The 17,868-nt window shown below is 35.0% G+C and overlaps 1 protein-coding gene across 1 annotated transcript in view; it reads right to left on the bottom strand.

The window, feature by feature from the left end:
- The window catches only part of LOC118733260, a 43,184-nt gene that overhangs the window by 8,615 nt on the left and 16,701 nt on the right, over positions 1 to 17,868 (bottom strand). The window lies entirely within an intron of this gene.

Consider the following 17,868-nt stretch of genomic DNA (forward strand, 5'->3'; position numbering starts at 1 on the left):
AACGTTCAATTGCTTTTAATCAGTGTCCGTTTAGTATTAGAAATAAATTTCCAATTTCTTAGCACTCGTATTCGAATTAAGGGAACGATCGATAATCGCGCACTACGCATAACGTTTTTGCTCTCTTTGTAAATATGAATTACATTGGCGAGATAAGCTAAGGAATGTCAAGTGAGTGTATGTTGATATTAGCAGAAGTATTGGGCACTCTTCGCAGATGTTGATAAAAATAGCAAAATAATAGTGAAAACTATCAAGCTATGCAACTTTTTAGAAATATACTAATTAAACCGGCACACTTCGCTATATGTACCATAAACATTTCAAGATGTAATTCTAGTTTAATGTTGCCCTGCATAAAAAATATCTTCATATCAGAAGCTTATTGCAATGCTTATGAATAGACGATATCCTCTCCTCGCCCATCTGGTGCATAAAAGAGTTAATTGATTGGTTACCAACCAGTTGATTTTTCTTTTTTTCTTTCCACTAGGAAAAGCTTGTCTTAAAAAGCTTCTTTTAAATTGCTTGTTAACTAATGTCTTACTATTTCAATTTATTTATTTTTTTTTATTTTTGAATTTGATTGTTAAAAAATATATTTTTTTTTTAATTTCATTCACTTTTCAGGAACTTTCTTCTTTTAGTTTTTACATTTTATTGTTTTAAAAATAAAAATGTTTTTTTTTCTAATTTCGCTTAATTTATAAAAATTTATCTTATTTAGTTTTTCGCATGATCTTTCTATTTTCGATTTTTTTTTTAATTTCTTTCGATTTTTAATTAATTTTTTTTTTCTTTTTTTATTGTAATTTCTCTCGAAAATACCCAAAGCCTTCTCTTGTTTGACATCGTTTACGTCTGCTCGATATAGAAGAACCGGCATGACGAGAGAGTTGTAGAGCATAATTTTTGTTCGTCGAGAGATGGCTCTGCTTTTCGCTGTCCAATTTCCAATCAAAATATGTCGAAATGATGTAATGAATGAGGTGTAAAATTCGCGCGAATAAGTTTAAAATCTAAGCTCTCACCTCCTGAGAATTTTCTAAATTTTGAAAAAAAGAAAACCAGTATTTTTTTGTAAAAAAAATGATATTTAGAACTGCCTCAAAGCCCATGAAATTTTCAATGTTTTTTATATGGCGGAAACAATTCTTCGTAGAAATGGTGTAATAAATATTTTGTATAGGTCTTCCCATTGATTTTTTTGGGGTATTTGGGAGACCTATAAAATCTAGTTAGTATTAAAGTATAGTTAAATAAACCATTTTGTATTGTTTTCCAAAGCGAAACTGCGTTTTTCGATCGAAAATATTGATTTTCAAGAATTCTATACAATTTATACGAAAAAGTGTCTTCCCCATATAAAGTACATGGAAAATTTCATGGGCTTTGAGGCAGTTCTAAATACTAAATACAGGTATACTTTTTTCCATGAATAGGTACAAGGTGATTTTTGTTAAATATTTGAAAGGTTTTTTAAACTAAAAATAATTTTGTTGTATTTTAATGAAAATATGGTAAATGCTTTAACCAAAACCATATAAATCAAGTTTTCAAACTTTATACAGTGCTTCGAAAATTTTAAAAACTTTTTATCAGAATTTCAACATTTTAATCTGATTGCACTTTTTCCATACAACCATGAATTTCTTATGGAAGAAAATGCGCAAAACCGTATGCAAAGATAATCCAAAGAAGTCTACGCCAGGTTTTATAAAGAACACTGGTTATATGAAAAAAAAACCGCAAAAGACGTCAGCAAAAAAATAAAAAAGAAATTATAAATCAACGCCATTGTGCAGCCGCTTTGCACTTTGTTATGCTAAAATTTATATTATGTTATACATATTAAAAACTTGATATTTTGATGAAAATTTGTTACATTTTTCTAGCCTGATAGTTTGATTTATATGGATTTAGTTAAAAAAAAAACTAATTTTAATTTTGAAAACCTTGAAAATATACATATGTAACCAAAATCACAATGTACTCATTACCGCTGCCCACTCTATATACATTTATGTTTTTAAATTTAATATAATTTTTATAATTTTTTTTTTATTAATTTTTTGCATCAAATTGTTTTTCTTTTTTAATTTTATTTTCTGATTTTATTGTTTGAAAAAGAAAAATATATACTTAATTTAATTTTTAAAAACTTTTCCTCTAGTTTTTCTTTTTTATGAATTTTTATCTTTTTAAAATTGAATTTTCTTTTAATTTTTAATAATATTAAAACACTATATTCATAATATGATAATGAACACTGTTATTGTTAAAAGGCCAAAAATACCAAAAACAAATTTAGTTTTCAGTTTTTATTGTTTTAAAAAGAAATATATATACATCTATACTTATTTAATTTTTAGACATCTTATTGTAAGAAACCAAAGAGAATAACGCTAAGATCTACTCGTAAGCAAATTTTTCAATTAGTCTTTCGAATGACAAAAGAGAGCTCTCAAGATAGTTGCCAGAATTGACAATTGTCTAACGAAAAATTGTGATGTTTTGAAAGACAAATGGCAGACTTACCCTTTCAAAGGCTTATTTGAATATTAAAGAATTGATTTTATATACATCTCTCGGTATAAAGTTTCAGATCTCTCCCATAAACGCCTCCAGAGATATGCAGTAAAAAAAAATCAAATTGTATGAGAGTTGCCACACCCCCTAAACGAGATGAAATCTCTCCTATCTTTTAAGCTGAGCTAACTTGACACCAGTGGCAAAAAGTGTCATAATGATCGGTTGAGTAGTTAAGGCGTGAAAGCGTAACAAGCAAACAAACTCACTTTCTCATTTATAATATTAAATATTTAGTAAATATTATATAAATCCGCGATTTGAGTAATCGTTTTCTTGGAATTAGTGAAATATTTACATACATACATAGTATACATATGTATTTGCAATAAATGGCATATTTTTAATTATAATTTTTGTAAAATTTGTGTAGTAGTGTGTATATTTATACCAAAGATAGCGCCAACTTATATACTTACGCTTATCGGAATCAAATGCTCCAATACACGGCAAGCCTCACATAATAAAATAATACATATAAAAAATTAGTAATTTTATTAAATGTGTAATGAAGGAAGTAAATTTTAACGATAAGAGAATTATTGAAAAGCAGCTGTTAGAAAAACTACGCTAATTATAAAGAAAGCAAAACAGAAGTGGAAATAAACACCAAATGTTGTAAATATGTATATAAAGACTATATAAAGATATGTACTATACACATACGCGGTATAGGTCTTTAACTTTTGCAAATGTGCGTTTCATCACTAAATAACACTAAATGGAACTGTTTTGAAATATTACATACATGTCGTCACCTAAAATGCAAAACGACGTAAAACAGCGTCACTGAAATGGAAAAAGTCGTGACTCAATTTTTTTTTTTATAAAACCTTGTGGGCAGTTGTAATTCGAGGAAATCCATCATACCAATAAAAAAGTTAATTTCAAAATTTTCATTTTTACGACTTAACATTAAAAGGAGCTTTGGGGAAATCTGGAGGCTTCCACCGCACGTCACTTTAAACCAGACGGCGTAATTGGATCAATACCGACTTAGATATCCAACTTTAAAAGAATTGAACGCTAGCATACTGAAGTGAAATGATGGTATTACCATCTTACCAAATGACCCAATTAAGTAAATAGAAGCTGGCGTGTGTCTCTATTTATAAATGCGGCAATCACATCGCTTTCCTAACGACTGCGGTGTCTTTCAGGCGGAGACCTTAGCCATAGAGGAGGATGAGAATCTTATACAAAATTGTAAGAAAATCTCAGAGAACGTAACTATATTCATTGATCCAAGGTAGTGGAATAATCCCTATAAACACTGATTCGTGATCTATAGAGCAAAGTTTACGAGTACGCCAACCATTAAGTAACGTAACAATTATTACGACGGCCGATATTCACAAAAAACCAGCTGATTAACTTTTGACATCCGCAGTAGGAATTGTCAACGGCGACATCACAGGACACTGTAATATTGCTCCAATGCTACGGCGATGGCATATGACAACAAGTTCTCCTGAAGAGAGCATGTTGGGTGTGAAGATAAAAAATCAATACACCAATTTCTACGTCAATGTCCAGCCCTCTTTGGGATCTCAGTCTTTCATCAGATTGACGCAGTTAACTAAAGTGAAAATATCGGGCCAACACGAGTTCATAGTAACAAAATACTACTCACATATAAAAGCACTTTGGAATAGCCAGAGCTAGAGGTATGTGCTTCCTCCTGGCAATTATAAAAAACATTTACCCTCGGCAAACTTACCTCCGAGTAGCAAATATGAGCAAATATTCAAACAACCAACAAAATAAAATATGACTTCCTCATGACTTTTAAAAATGTTGTTTTTACTATTTTTTCCCATAGAATACTGATTAATTTTGCTTTCAACTTGTTATCAATATATCTAATTTGTTATCAAATATCTAAAAGGCAAATTAAATAAAATACTTAGGGATTTTTCGAGTTTCGGGGTATATTTTGGGTTTTGTGACTTGCCGGAATTTTTCTAATTTCCTCAGACACCAGCAGTACATTTCAGTCTTTTTGGCATTTGTTCAGCTTCTTTCAGATTTTTTTGCTTTTTTCCGTAAAATTCGTAAATGCATTTTTCCGTTCGAGATTTTTTTGGATCCCTTGTGCATTTTTTGAGTTCTTTCGGAAATTTCAGCATTCCTCAAGCTGCATATTTCTGGACTTTTCGGAACTGTTCGGGGAACCCCGGCAAATATTTAAGAACTTTCAAAACTAAAAGCACTTTTTTCTTTTTGGGCGTTATTTTAGATATTTCGGCAGTTTTCAGAATTTTTTTGGTTTGATTTTTCCGACCTTGGGGGTATTTTTTGGGACTATTGGGGTTTTTTTCTGGACTTCTTGTGATTCATTAGGCTTTTTTTTGAGATTGTTTGGAACTTTTCGGAATTCCTCAAGTTACTTTTTCGGAACTTGTTGGGATGTGCTTGAAACCTTTGGCGATTTTTTGAGAACTTTCAGGAATTATTTTTTGGTTTTTTTTTCAGATTTTCCGGAAGTTTTCAGATTTTATCGGGTTGCATTTTGAAGTTTTGCGAGACTCTTAGAGATTCCTCGACCAGCAGTTTTCGGGACTTTTTGTGGTCCTTTGAGTTTCCGGGATCCTTTGTACTTTTTTTTTATAGATTTTTGAGACTTTCTGAAATTATTTGTGTTTTTTTAGACTTTTTGGAATTTTTCAGGACATTTAGCCATTTTCCGTGACTGTTAAGGATTTTCGCAATTTTTGTGGGACCTATCGAATTGTTTTTTCGAGAACTTTTTGGAGCAAACGTAGATTTTATTTCTATGTTTACTTTTTGTTAATTCACTAGATTTGTTGTAGCACTTTTGTATACGTCTTCGGATGCTTAATTGAAATTTTGCTAAAAATAATTAAATTAAATAATTAAAATTTGGTACGAGTTAATTACTCTTTTTAATTCTTTCGAAATATAATTTTAGTAATTGTCACTTGCTTCAATCACATGCAGTCATAAAAAAATACATATAAAGTTACATATAGTCGTATATTCTCTATGCCGCTAATTAAAACTAATTGAACTGAAAATATTTCATTCGATTTATATTAAATTAAAACTTTAAAATATGAAATGATTATTTGTTAATTTTTAGACACATTTTTTTTTTTTGTAATCTCATGACCTCTTCTATGTAATTTTGACGTTGGTGAACCCGATACACTCATGCACATACGTATGTATGTATGTATACGCATTAGGGTGATTCACAAATGCATGAGCAAAAGTAAAGTCGGAATTATTATTGGAAATCTCCTGAAGAGAACCAGAGTTTTCCGATCGAAAGATATTGATTTAAAAGAATTCGAAACATTTTTACGAAAAGTTTTTTTTTCCCATATAAAATACATGGAAAACTTTGTGCGCTTTGAGCGACCTCTTAATATTTTTATATTTAAAAATGTAAAATTAGGGGTATTTTTTCGACACAGAACAATCCTAGGGGGTGAGCGCATTAAAAATCCGACATTACTTTATTTGGACCAACCTAATGTGCATACAAACGTATTTCGGCCTGCCCGTATTTGTTGGCAAAACGAAATTTGGTTTTAGTTTTTTATTATTGTTGGCGTATGCTGTTAGTGTTGTTGTTGTACGCATGCTCCACCCCTACAAATTGACTGGTGTTGCTGTATTTGTTATTTTGCAGTTTTTATTTCTTTTATTTTTAATTTTTTGTTTTTTTGTTTTTTATTATTTATACACACGCAAATACACATAAATGTGTGCTAAAGTGCATATATGTACATATGTAGTTGCATACATACACACATACATACATACATTTGAGGCTGTAGGCAGGACGTGACTGATTTTGTTAGGTCGTTTTGGTGTGACTTGTTGTTGTCAAATGCTGCAAAACACAAAAAAGGATAATAGAAAAATGCACAAAAGTATATACATACATATGTATGTATGCGTGTAGTGTGTTCATGTTCAGCCTGATTAACGCATGCCAAAACAACAAAAACAATGGCAGTGAAAAGAGGCCGCAACAAGCCCATTTGCTTATCCAAATTCGCATTTATTTCACAAGCTGCATATACATATATATACATACTTATGCATGTGTGTGTGTGCACATGTGAGTATTTGTTTTTAAGTATGTGCACCTTTGTATGTATATGGACAAAAATAAAAATATAAATATTTAAAATAAATGCAAATACTAAATAAAAAATGGAACGATGGGCACAGTGCAACTTTTCTTAAAAAAATCAGCTGCAATTGCTGGCGTGTAATTTTCCGAGTGCTCCCGTGGCATGCAGATGCACATAAAATGTGTACAGATTTACATACTTAAGTTCTTCTAAGCATCCTGATCTAATCGTACTACATTCATACATATATGTATGTATGTATATATGTACATATTTATGCGGCTACATATTGGTTAGGGTGCTCCAAAAATACACAGAAAAAACGTTTGGGACTTTTCTTGCTACCACCCCCCAGAATTACAGAAAATGCAAAATAAGGAGACCCGCATTTCTTTCCAAATCGGTTAATATTTAACAGTGGCGCCAGGGCTTTTAAATTTTCCATATATTTTATATGGGGAACAATTTCTTTTTTTGTAGAATTTTTATAGAATCTGTAAAAATTAAATACTTTTTGATCGAATATAAAAATTTCTGTTCACAAATCTTTTAAAAATAGAAATATGATGCAAATTGAGATTAAAAATTTTACGAACTAAATTTTTTTTTCAAAACGCGCGTGATGTGGTTATGATAACATAAAACAATGAATTTTTTTATATAGGTAAGAGATTATTGGTTAAAAAAGAGTAGTTTGTCAAAATGTTTCCAGATAACAAAGTGGGAGTATTTTTTTTTTCTATCAAAAAATATTGATTTTTAACGATTTTATAACAATTCCATGTAAGAATGTATTTTCCCTATATGAAATAAATGGAAACAATAAAGTCCCGGCAGCCCCGTTAAATGTTAACCGAGTTAGAAATAAAAAAATACGGTTTTTTATTTTCTCTATTCTTCAGTTCTGGCGGGTGGCTGGAAATGAGAAAAATGTTAGATCATAATTCTGAACTATTCCACTGTGCAATGGTTTGAATTCCCAGTGCGAGTGCATCACTAACTATCATCAATACCAACAAAATGCAACAACAGCAAAAACGTATTATGCACAATAAAAATAACATTAACGAAATGGATGAGCAACAACAACATTAAGAATAAAGAGCTGCCCACAACAAAAAAGAGGAGAAGAAAAAAAAATTTCATAAAACTGTGGACGCCAAGCGAACTGACAAAAATGTGCGCCTAAAAAACGAGCTGCTAAGTGATGCTAACGTTTGTGTGTATTTGTGCGTAGATACCCCGACAGATTAACTGTTATAATCTGATGCGAAGGCTGACTAGTACGCTAACTGCCACAAGTTGGTGCGCAAGTATACCAATACGAGTGTTTTGAACGTGAGAAATCGCGTGAGAGTCGCGTTTGCATGAGAAAAATTACAGATTCTAACTGGTGATGCACAGGGATATTGCCCGGTCAACTGTCAGGTGCTGGCGCATAGGCTTACAATTTGCATTTCGAAGAACATTGTTTAGTTAAGATTGCCAGTCGCTTACAGGAGATACACATAGAACACAACTTATTCGGAATTAGTAGCTTTCACTGTAGGGTATACATACTTACATGTATATATGTACATACGAATTAATACATATCCATAAAACGAAAGTAGAAAACCTACCAAACAAATACTAATACTTTCGTTAAGCAAATTACTATTCCTCTGAAACTGAATAACTTGTACAATGCCCTGGATAGCGCATCAGTTTCTACCGAAGCCGCTTGCTTTATTAGAGTTTCAGTGTCGATTTTTTAGACCTTGATATTTTCGAAGTCATAGTCAACTTTCTTGTTGCGCCTCGCTATGTATAATCTCTCTTTCGATACTGAAAAAAAACACCGTACTGACAACTTCTCACTTGTACATTTGTACGCCGGGGTTAAACTCTTGAATGCTCTCCAAGACGTCCGAAGGGTTGGGTGATCCGACTGGTGGCCAAGCCCGAGACAAGCTCGCGGGAAGACTAACAGGGCGAGTCTTTCGAAAGACAATTGAAAGATTGTCTAGTTTGAAAGGCTTGGTTTAGTCTGACACGAAAGTCATACAAAAAAAGTTTTACTGCCGTTCCTTTCACGACAACCGAGGTTTGAATCCGCGGGCAGTGGACTTTTACTTGTTTTTATACCCGAGCGCACTTGTGCACAAGGGTATTATAACTTTGTTCACATAACGGTTGTCTGTAACAGGCAAAACGAATCGAGATAGATATAGACAAATGTATACATAAATGATCAGAATGAAAAGAGAAATCGATTAAGCGGTGACTGTCTGTCCGTCCGTCCGTCCGTCCGTCCGTCCGTCCGTCCGTCTGTGCACACGATAACTCGAGTAAAAATTGAGATATCTTAACGAAACTTGGTACGTGAACTTCTTTTGGGCGTGGGACGGATGGTATTGAAAATGGGCGAAATCGGATAATAACCACGCCTACCTCCCATAGAACGGTAATTTTAAGAAATACGAAAACTGCGATATTTTAGTAACTACTGAAGATAATTCACTCTAAATTGGTACTTACAATGAGTTTCAGACGGAAAACATGAATATTATAAATTTTTGGAAAATGGGCGTAGCCACGCCCACTTATGGTTGCATGTGTATATCTTGGTAACCGCTGCACCAATTTCTTCCAAACTTGGCACAGTTGTTGGCCTTAGTACAGCATACTAAATGGCAGAAAATTTAAAAAATCGGACAATAACCAAGCCTACCTCCCATATAACGGTAATTTTCAGAAAAACGAAAACTGCGATATTTTAGTAACTACTGAAGATAATTCACTCAAAATTGATATTTGCAATGAGTTTTAGACGAAAAATAAGAATATTACAAAATTTTGGCAAATGGGCGTAGCCACGCCCACTTTTGGTTACATGTGTATATCTTGGTAAGCGCTACACCAATTTCTTCCAAACTTGGCACAGTTGTTGGTCCTGGTACAGCATACTAAATGGCCGAAAATTTCTAAAATCGGACAATAACAACGCCCACATCCCATATAACGCTAATTTCGAGAAATACAAAATCTTCGATAAATCAGTAAATATTGAAGCTAATTTATGCAAAATTGATGGTTGCAACAATTCTTTACCAAGAAATACGTTTATGACAAAATTTTGGAAAATGGGCGTAGCACCGCCCACTTGTGATCACATATATGTATCTCGCTAACCGTTCTAGCAATTTGTACCAAGCTCGGTATGGTTATTGTGCTTGCCACATAAAAGCAAACCGTTGAAAATTGTTGAAATCGGACTAAAATTGAGGTCGCTTTTCATATAACGGTAAATTTCAGATATGCTTGAAATTTCAATATTTCGAAATTTAAGGACGCTAGTTTACTTAAAATGTATACACCCCGGCTTATCATGTAGCGGTAGCTTTCGGGAAGGAGGAAAACATATATTTAATACTTGCGCCGGGTATTTAATGTTCGGCTCCGCCCGAACTTAGACTTTCTTACTTGTTTTTTTTAATTTCAAAATTTTTTTAAATTTTTTAAGTTTATTTTTTTAGAAACTTATTTCACGAATTTTTATATAAATTTACGTTTTTTAATTCAATTTTAAATTTAGTTTTCTTTAAATTTTTAGATTTCATTGTTTTAAAAATAAAAATATTTTTTTCATTTAACTTCTAGAAACTTGTTTTGTTATTTTTATATTAATTAATTTTTTTTTTAAATTTTGATTGTTTATTGTAGAAAGATAAATATCTTCACTTTTATTTCATTTTCAGAAAATTATTTTATTTATTTAAAATATTTTTCATTTATTTTCCTTTATTTATTTGTTGTTTATTATTAAAACAATATGTATGTTTTTTATGAATTTATTTTTTTGGAACTTAATTTTTCTGTTTTCTTTATTTAATTTTCTTTAAATTTTTAGACTTCATTATTTAAAATATTTTTTGTTTTAATTTCATTTAATTTTAGGTACTTATTTAATGATTTCCTTTTGCTTTTATTTCGTTTTAGGATTTTATTGTTATAAAATCAGAAAACACGTTTATTTAATTTTATGAAAATTATTTTACCTATTAAATTTTTTTTTTTAATTTTTCTATAATTTTTATTGTTTTTTGTCAATCGAAAGACTGTAGTGAGTTCAAATAAAGTTGTACATTTCGCCCAATCAACCATCGCCAAAGTCTGTGTGACTCTCAGACATCTTAGATGCCCCTGTAACCAACCAAACTCTGTTCTGATTACGGCAAATGCGTGCATTAGTTTCAAGTAATCTTGTCTATTTCATTGAGTTCATCTAAATATGGCACTCATAAGGACTTCAGATCCTTTAATATTGCAGCAAATTAGCGAGCTCCCAGATTGCGTATTTCTAAGCTAACTTCGAACTCCATATGATCCCCTCTTATCGGTTAGGTGGCCAGACACCGATCTCCACGTCATACGTTCATAACGCAGTATAGCTCCGGAAATCGGATGGTATCGGAAGCATGCATTTTGCGACTAAACGTTATGGTGGTCCACAGACTTGCTTATCCTCAGTACGAGTTATATAACACCCTGATCCGGCGCTGAAAGTTGAAAGAAAATGATAACGGAATGTCAGATAACTTCAAATTCTTAAGAAAATAGAAATTATTCTTTAAGATTTTTTAGTTTGGCCGAGCTTTTACTGGCTAAATATTGGAGGATAAGGAGAACTTTAAAGTACTTTTTTCTATATATGAATTAAACTGATTCTAAACTTCCGAACAGGTGACAACCCTCTTAAGTAATATTTTCGAAATAAATCGCTGTTGAACCACTTTCGCCGGACAACGTTTCTGTTCGAGGCAGACCTCAGATATGCTTTTCCAGGGAGAAATTATGTTGTGGATAGTCAGATTGCCCGTGGACTTCAAGGAAGCTCTGCAGCGTAATCGCAAACTGCTACAGAATTACGAAGCACCGCCTTATGGAAACGCAAAGCTGGAAATTGAGAGCATAGAACCCTTTCTTTATCACTGCCCGGGTCTCTGAACCAGCAGTGCGAAACTAAGTGCAGTAAAGTTAGTGACTTCATTCTGCATTTTGTCTTTGGCTCCTGCATTCTGCCATTATTATGCCAACTATCAAATCGAATTAAGGACTCTTTTGCTAACTGGACACACATACCATACTCTTTCATGAACTCCTCTACGCACTTGTTAATAGTTAAATGTGTGCTACAGACTAACACAAAAATAGGCGCACACGATTAAAGTTAATTAGTGTGAGTTGTTGTGAACAACACAAAAAAAGGCAAAGAAAAAAAGAAAACAAAAATTTAAAAACAATAAAAATAAAAAAATGCAAACATTTTTGCAAAAATGCAAAATAACAACAAAAATGCAAAATAACCGTGTTAGACACACAAATGTTAGAAAGAGTAAGTGCTAATAAAGCAAAGCAACTAAACGACGACTAGAGTAAGTGAGAGCGCAAGCGAGAGAGGCGATGGTAAGGGTAAGAGTAGATTGAACATTGCATAGATGAAAAGGTGAAAAGGGATGAGGTGAAGTGAATTTGTGCGAAATTGTGCGTTCAGTTGTGATGATATGCTTACATACATACATACATACATATTTATAAAGTGTGAATGTGTGAATAAGCAGCGGCATTGAAGAGATATACAAATAGAGTGAGTGTGTGAGAGAGAGCGAACGCGTGCGACGCCAGAGACTAGTTGGCGAGTGCGAACGAGAAAGTGCAAAAGTGAAATGTAAATTTGTGGCATTTTTAAGCTTTTTAGCCTATTTTTAATATTAATTAAAGCAAATGCAAACACACACACAAACACACACGAGCAGGGCGGTGTGTGTGTCCACTTTTATGGTTGTGTTTGTGTGTGTGCATCAGGGAAAGCGCACATCGACACTTGCGGTTGAATGAGCGCACTCAAATGCATGCGATTGCGGATATTTGCATTTTACGTTCACATATGTGTGTGTGTGCGTGAGTGAGTGTGTATGCGTGAGGTGCATTTGGTGGCGAACTTAATTTAGTGCTTTTTTCTGCTTGTTTTGCTGTGTTTTTTTTTTTTGTTGAAATGCTTTTAACTGTCCAGGCATTTGCCTATTTTTACAGCTTCTATTTTTCACAAAATTTTTGCAGATTTTTTGTTGTTATTGTTGTAATGAAGTGCATGTGTTGGTGTGTATTGCATGTATGCCTATGTGGAAATACATACATACATACATATGTATGTAAGCATGTATGCAGGTAGCTGCCTAGGCAAGCAGCGTTCACAGCAGCTGGCAGGTCGAATCTGCAACCGGAGCCTATGCGAATCGGAAATGCTAAAAAATATAGCAAACAAAAGATTAGTGCACAGGTCGAAAGGTTGCAAAAGTGACAATTGAGTAAGGCGTGTGGTAAACAGTGAGGAGTGGCTGACTTCTCTGAGTTGCCTGGACTGGTCAGAGAACCAGCAAGACAACAGATGCGTGCGAATTCAATCTTTCTATGCACTAAAGCTGCCGAAGCACTAGAACAGCAACAACAACAACAACAACAACAACAGCCAGCTCACAATTACAGCAACGTGGAGGTGGCGCGACGGACAAAAGCAGTTAATTAATGCCAAACTAGCAAACCAGTTGCAAAGCGGGCAAAATAGACTTTTGCAATGCTAAAATTGACAGCCTAAAGCTGCCTGTGTACGCGTGTGTGTGTGTGTTAAATGCGGTTAGCAAATAGAATTGACCGAATTGAGCTTCGATGAAGAGTGCTAACGAATAGATAATTTAAAGAACAATAAAACTGCAACTAAAAGCCAGAATGGCGAAAACAAAACGCAAGCGAAAATGAAAATACTAAAGAAAACACACACACACAAAAAAATCCCATAAAATTATTCAAACAGAAAATTTGCAAAACAAATCGACAGCTGCAAAACTAGGCGGGCATTTTCACAAATGCAGCTACGCAATTTCTGCCACGCACGCACACATACACAGAAAAAAAAATAAAATAAAAAAAAAAGTAAAAAAGTCCTGCACTCACATGTGGCTGTGTGTGTGTGTGTATGACTGCGCGTTCGTAATCAGCCATAGAGCTTTGTACAATTCTGCATAGGCAGTTTGTTGCTTTTGCGCTTAGCTTTTTGTTGCTCATACGCAATGGTGGTCAGCTGTTGGCGTGCCAAACCATTGCGCACTTGTAGGCGCACAAAAATATGAGCGAACGCATACAACTGTACGCCCATATACATACATGCATACACACGCACATTCTGCTGCATTTTCCACTGCACGCCAACGCGCGCTTAATTGCTGCGACAACAACGACAATGACAACAACAACAGCAACGCCGACGACCAATACATGAATAGCGGGCGCGGTGATGCCCCTTCGGCGACCAACTTAAACAGCCGCTGACTGGCCAACGGCTGAGCCTCACCCATTGGTTTGTGTGTTTGATTTTTATTGGCATATAATTTTATTTAAGTGCATTTGTTGTGGCGCGGCGCGCCCTTTATTTTACACACTATTTTTATAATTTTTAGCTATTTTTATTTATTTTATTTTTTAGCGATTTTTATGCTCGCACAAAATTTTTTTTCGCCGCCGTTTTCCTTTCCTGCATTCGCATTTGATTCGGCTGATTTCTCTTACCTCGAGCGCGCGCGCCTTTTCGTTTAACAAATACATTTATGATTACATAAGTACATATGCGTATGTATGTATGTATGTATATCTGCAGCATAACTATATAGGCACATACATACATACATATGTACATAAGTATATACATATATACACATATATATCTGCATGTCGCACAAATAAATAAAAAATAAATAAAAAATAAGCCAAAAAAAAAGTATGACAATAAAAATGTAAAAAGCGCACAAAAATCCACACGCACACACAAAAAAACTAAAAAATAAATAATTAAAGCTCAAACTCAAATATGGTTTTGCTAAAAAATCAATTTAAATGCTCTGTTGTTTGTTGTTTGTGCTCCAAAGCGAAATACATTTTTTCGCACATTCGCACAGTTTTATATAATTTTTAATTCCATATACCTGCTAGTTAGGCAAATTTACATAAGTATTGTACGAGTGCATACATACATACATACATACATTTGTACATATCTATGTATACCAACATACATAAATATGTGTGTGCTGCAACATTTGTGTATTAATTTTTTTTTTACTGCCTCTCCTATTGTATCAATGTAGTACCTAGAACTACATTAATTTAAAAATAATTATTTGCGTACAGTCACCATTTTTCTATGGCAAATTTTTGCAATATTTACGCAAGAAAAATTCTCTTAATTGATTGGAATTTGTAATTAAATACATTAAATATTTTCTGCCATTTACTTGAGTGCAGGTCACTTAAATCTGATATTCTTGTGATTTCCTGAAAAAGGGTCATACAGTTTTACTATCTACTCATTAATAAAGGCAGCTATTCTGTGAAATTTTTGTTGCCAACGATCGGTATATTGTTTACCAAAAACAAAATGCAGGCGCCGTGCTTTCAAAATACGCATGACCAAAGGTCAGTAGCTTCTTACCGACTCTAATCTCTTCTCAGGATGCGGGTATACCACCACCCATGGGTGCGGAGTCGAATGAACTTTTCAGCGCACCAGCTGCTGTTGCAAGATGCTCTGGTCACCTTCTCAACTTATGAAGAGAGGTATCGCAGGAGAGGTTTTACGTTCTATGCCGCTTCGCTTTAGCCTCTTCTAGCACACTTCCTCATTTCCCACGACCCGGTGAAGACTGATTATTTATTGCTGATCTGCTTTTCGCTATCTTCGGCATTCCTCAACGCATTTCGAGTTAGTAGTTGCCGCCGCTAATAAGGAGGGAAATTTCAGATGTAGCTACATAGTTCAACCTTGCTTACCACCATTGGCCACAAGCCAATTGCATATACCTCAGCCTGAAAAACGCTGGAGTATCTATGGGCTATCTGTGAGATAGTTTTTGAGAGAAGTCACCGGACCGCCTTGCAATGTCCATTTTGGAGCTATGTGTGAAAATGGAGATTTCATCATCGTTTAGAACCATATAAAGCTCCCGGTAAGTTCAATGGGGGGGAGAATGGATTTTAAAATTTCAGGCGAAGTTAATTTCTGGTAATCACATTTTCCACCTCAACTCTGTCTAGGACCTTTTGCAAATTGTTTGCAGCTGCTTAGAGGCCCTAAGTCGTGCAACGATTTCCTTCTTCTTCTTATTTGGTACAGCAACCTTGTCCTTTGCGGACTTGTGCTAGTTTTTCATCCCAAGTGAGGCCAGGTCCTTCGCAGAGTTCTTTATTACATCTTCTTCGCTTCGCCCACGCCGTCAGGCCCATAGATCTTGCGTGGGGTTGTTCTCTCGAAAGCACTCAAAGCCTTCTCATCTTTCCTAGACATGATAATTTGATGTGCTGTGAAAATCTTGTCAATGGTGGACTTACCAGGTCTGAGGCCACACTGATAAGGTCCAATCAGTTTGTTCGTGAATGGCTTCTGTATTTTCTACAGTATCGTCGACAGCACCTTATATGAAATATTAAGGAGGCTTATTCCGGGCGGTATCTCCCTTATTATTTATTGGATAAAGTACACTGAGTTTCCAATCTTCGGGCAAGTAATCATCAGAAGAAATACTGCTTAATAGCTGGTGCATGTATCCGACCAGCTCTTCGCTGCCGGTTTTGGACAGATGATCCGGTATACCATCGGCTCCGGTGACCTTGTTGTTTTTATGTCGCCAAATTGCTGTTCTCACCTCGTCTTGTTCAAGTTGAGGAACGTGAACGTCGTCCCTATACATTGGTTCAGGTTCTTCTTCATTCTTCTCGCATTCACGTATTTCTGCCCCTCGTTTCTTTCTTTTCAATAATTGTCTCTCCTCCCTCCTCCCGGTATCATTCCACAGGTGTAGTATCCAACCACCTCTTATGCAGCAGCAGGAATAGATTGGGTGTTGGATTCTCACTACTTATTTATATCCGCTCGATGAAAAGTTTCTTCTTTAAGCAGCATTGAGAGCCGATTGCGCAATTTCTCGGCTCTGCTTTCGTCGCGTTGACTGACGCACGTTCTTCATTGCGCAGAGACGCATCCGAACCGTGGCTGAGTTAATGTCGGTAGTGTAAAGCCAACCACAAATCCCACACCAATATCGACTGCTAAGTGGAAGATCGACCTATCTCAAGAAACTTTTCAAGAACGCCCTATTTCAGAATTTTATTGAAAAACAATCTACCTCAGAATTTGGTTGAAGAACTCCCTATTTCAGAATTCGATTCAAAAATGCCCTATCTAGCTTCAAAATATATTGAAAATGTGCTGATATAGGGCATTTTTGAATCGTCAGCTGGGAAAGGGCCTTTTTGAAATGAATTCTGAAATAGGGCGTTCTTCAACAAAATTCTGAAATAGGACGTTTTTGAAATGTCTTTTGAGATAGGGCGTTTTCGAACTGGCTGCCGAGATAGGTCGATCTTCCACTCAGCAGTCGATATTTGGTGCAGCTGTGTTCCGTTCATCGCATTTCCTGGACTGAAGGGATGATAGCCACATATTTTTCGAATGCATCTAGCAATTGGATAGAGGCACTTTATATACCTATAGAGGGTACGGACATTCCAAGTGCATATCCGTGGATCGTATATCTTTTTTCGCGAGCGAGGGGGGACAGGCACACAACTATTATGGGGATGAGTGGCTTTTCTGCAAGATACACATTTATATAGCGAATCGCTTGCTGCAAGAAAAATGCCCGCTTGCAGCCGCACCTCCCGGTAAAGAGACGCTGCAGACTTCATAGAGCCCTTAAACCGAATAAGTCGGAGTGGCCCAACTGAAGTTCCCTCTATTCCTGCCGTAACCCAAGGATCCACTCGGGTTGGTTATGAGGCGCAAAGAAGGACTATTTAGTGCCATCGTCGTAAAATACGAAGTCCATGATGAAACATCCGACAACGGACTGAGGCTGCTTAACTTCGCCGGGGTCCGAAATATGGCAGTAAGTATGTAGCACTAGGTTGCAGCATAAGGAGACCAATCCAGCTACAAAGCTGTCTGCGTATTGGCGAACGAAATTCCAAAACTATCATGTTGTAATAGACGGCAGTCACACTTACGCTTTTAGATGTGCATATCATTCAATTAACAAGCATTAACTCGGACCACTATCTTGTTGCAGCCAAGATACATGCA

Source organism: Rhagoletis pomonella, unplaced genomic scaffold (assembly GCF_013731165.1).
Source record: "Rhagoletis pomonella isolate Grant_MI unplaced genomic scaffold, Rhpom_1.0 Rhpom_scaffold_00001, whole genome shotgun sequence".
Classification (NCBI taxonomy): Eukaryota; Metazoa; Arthropoda; class Insecta; order Diptera; family Tephritidae; genus Rhagoletis; species Rhagoletis pomonella.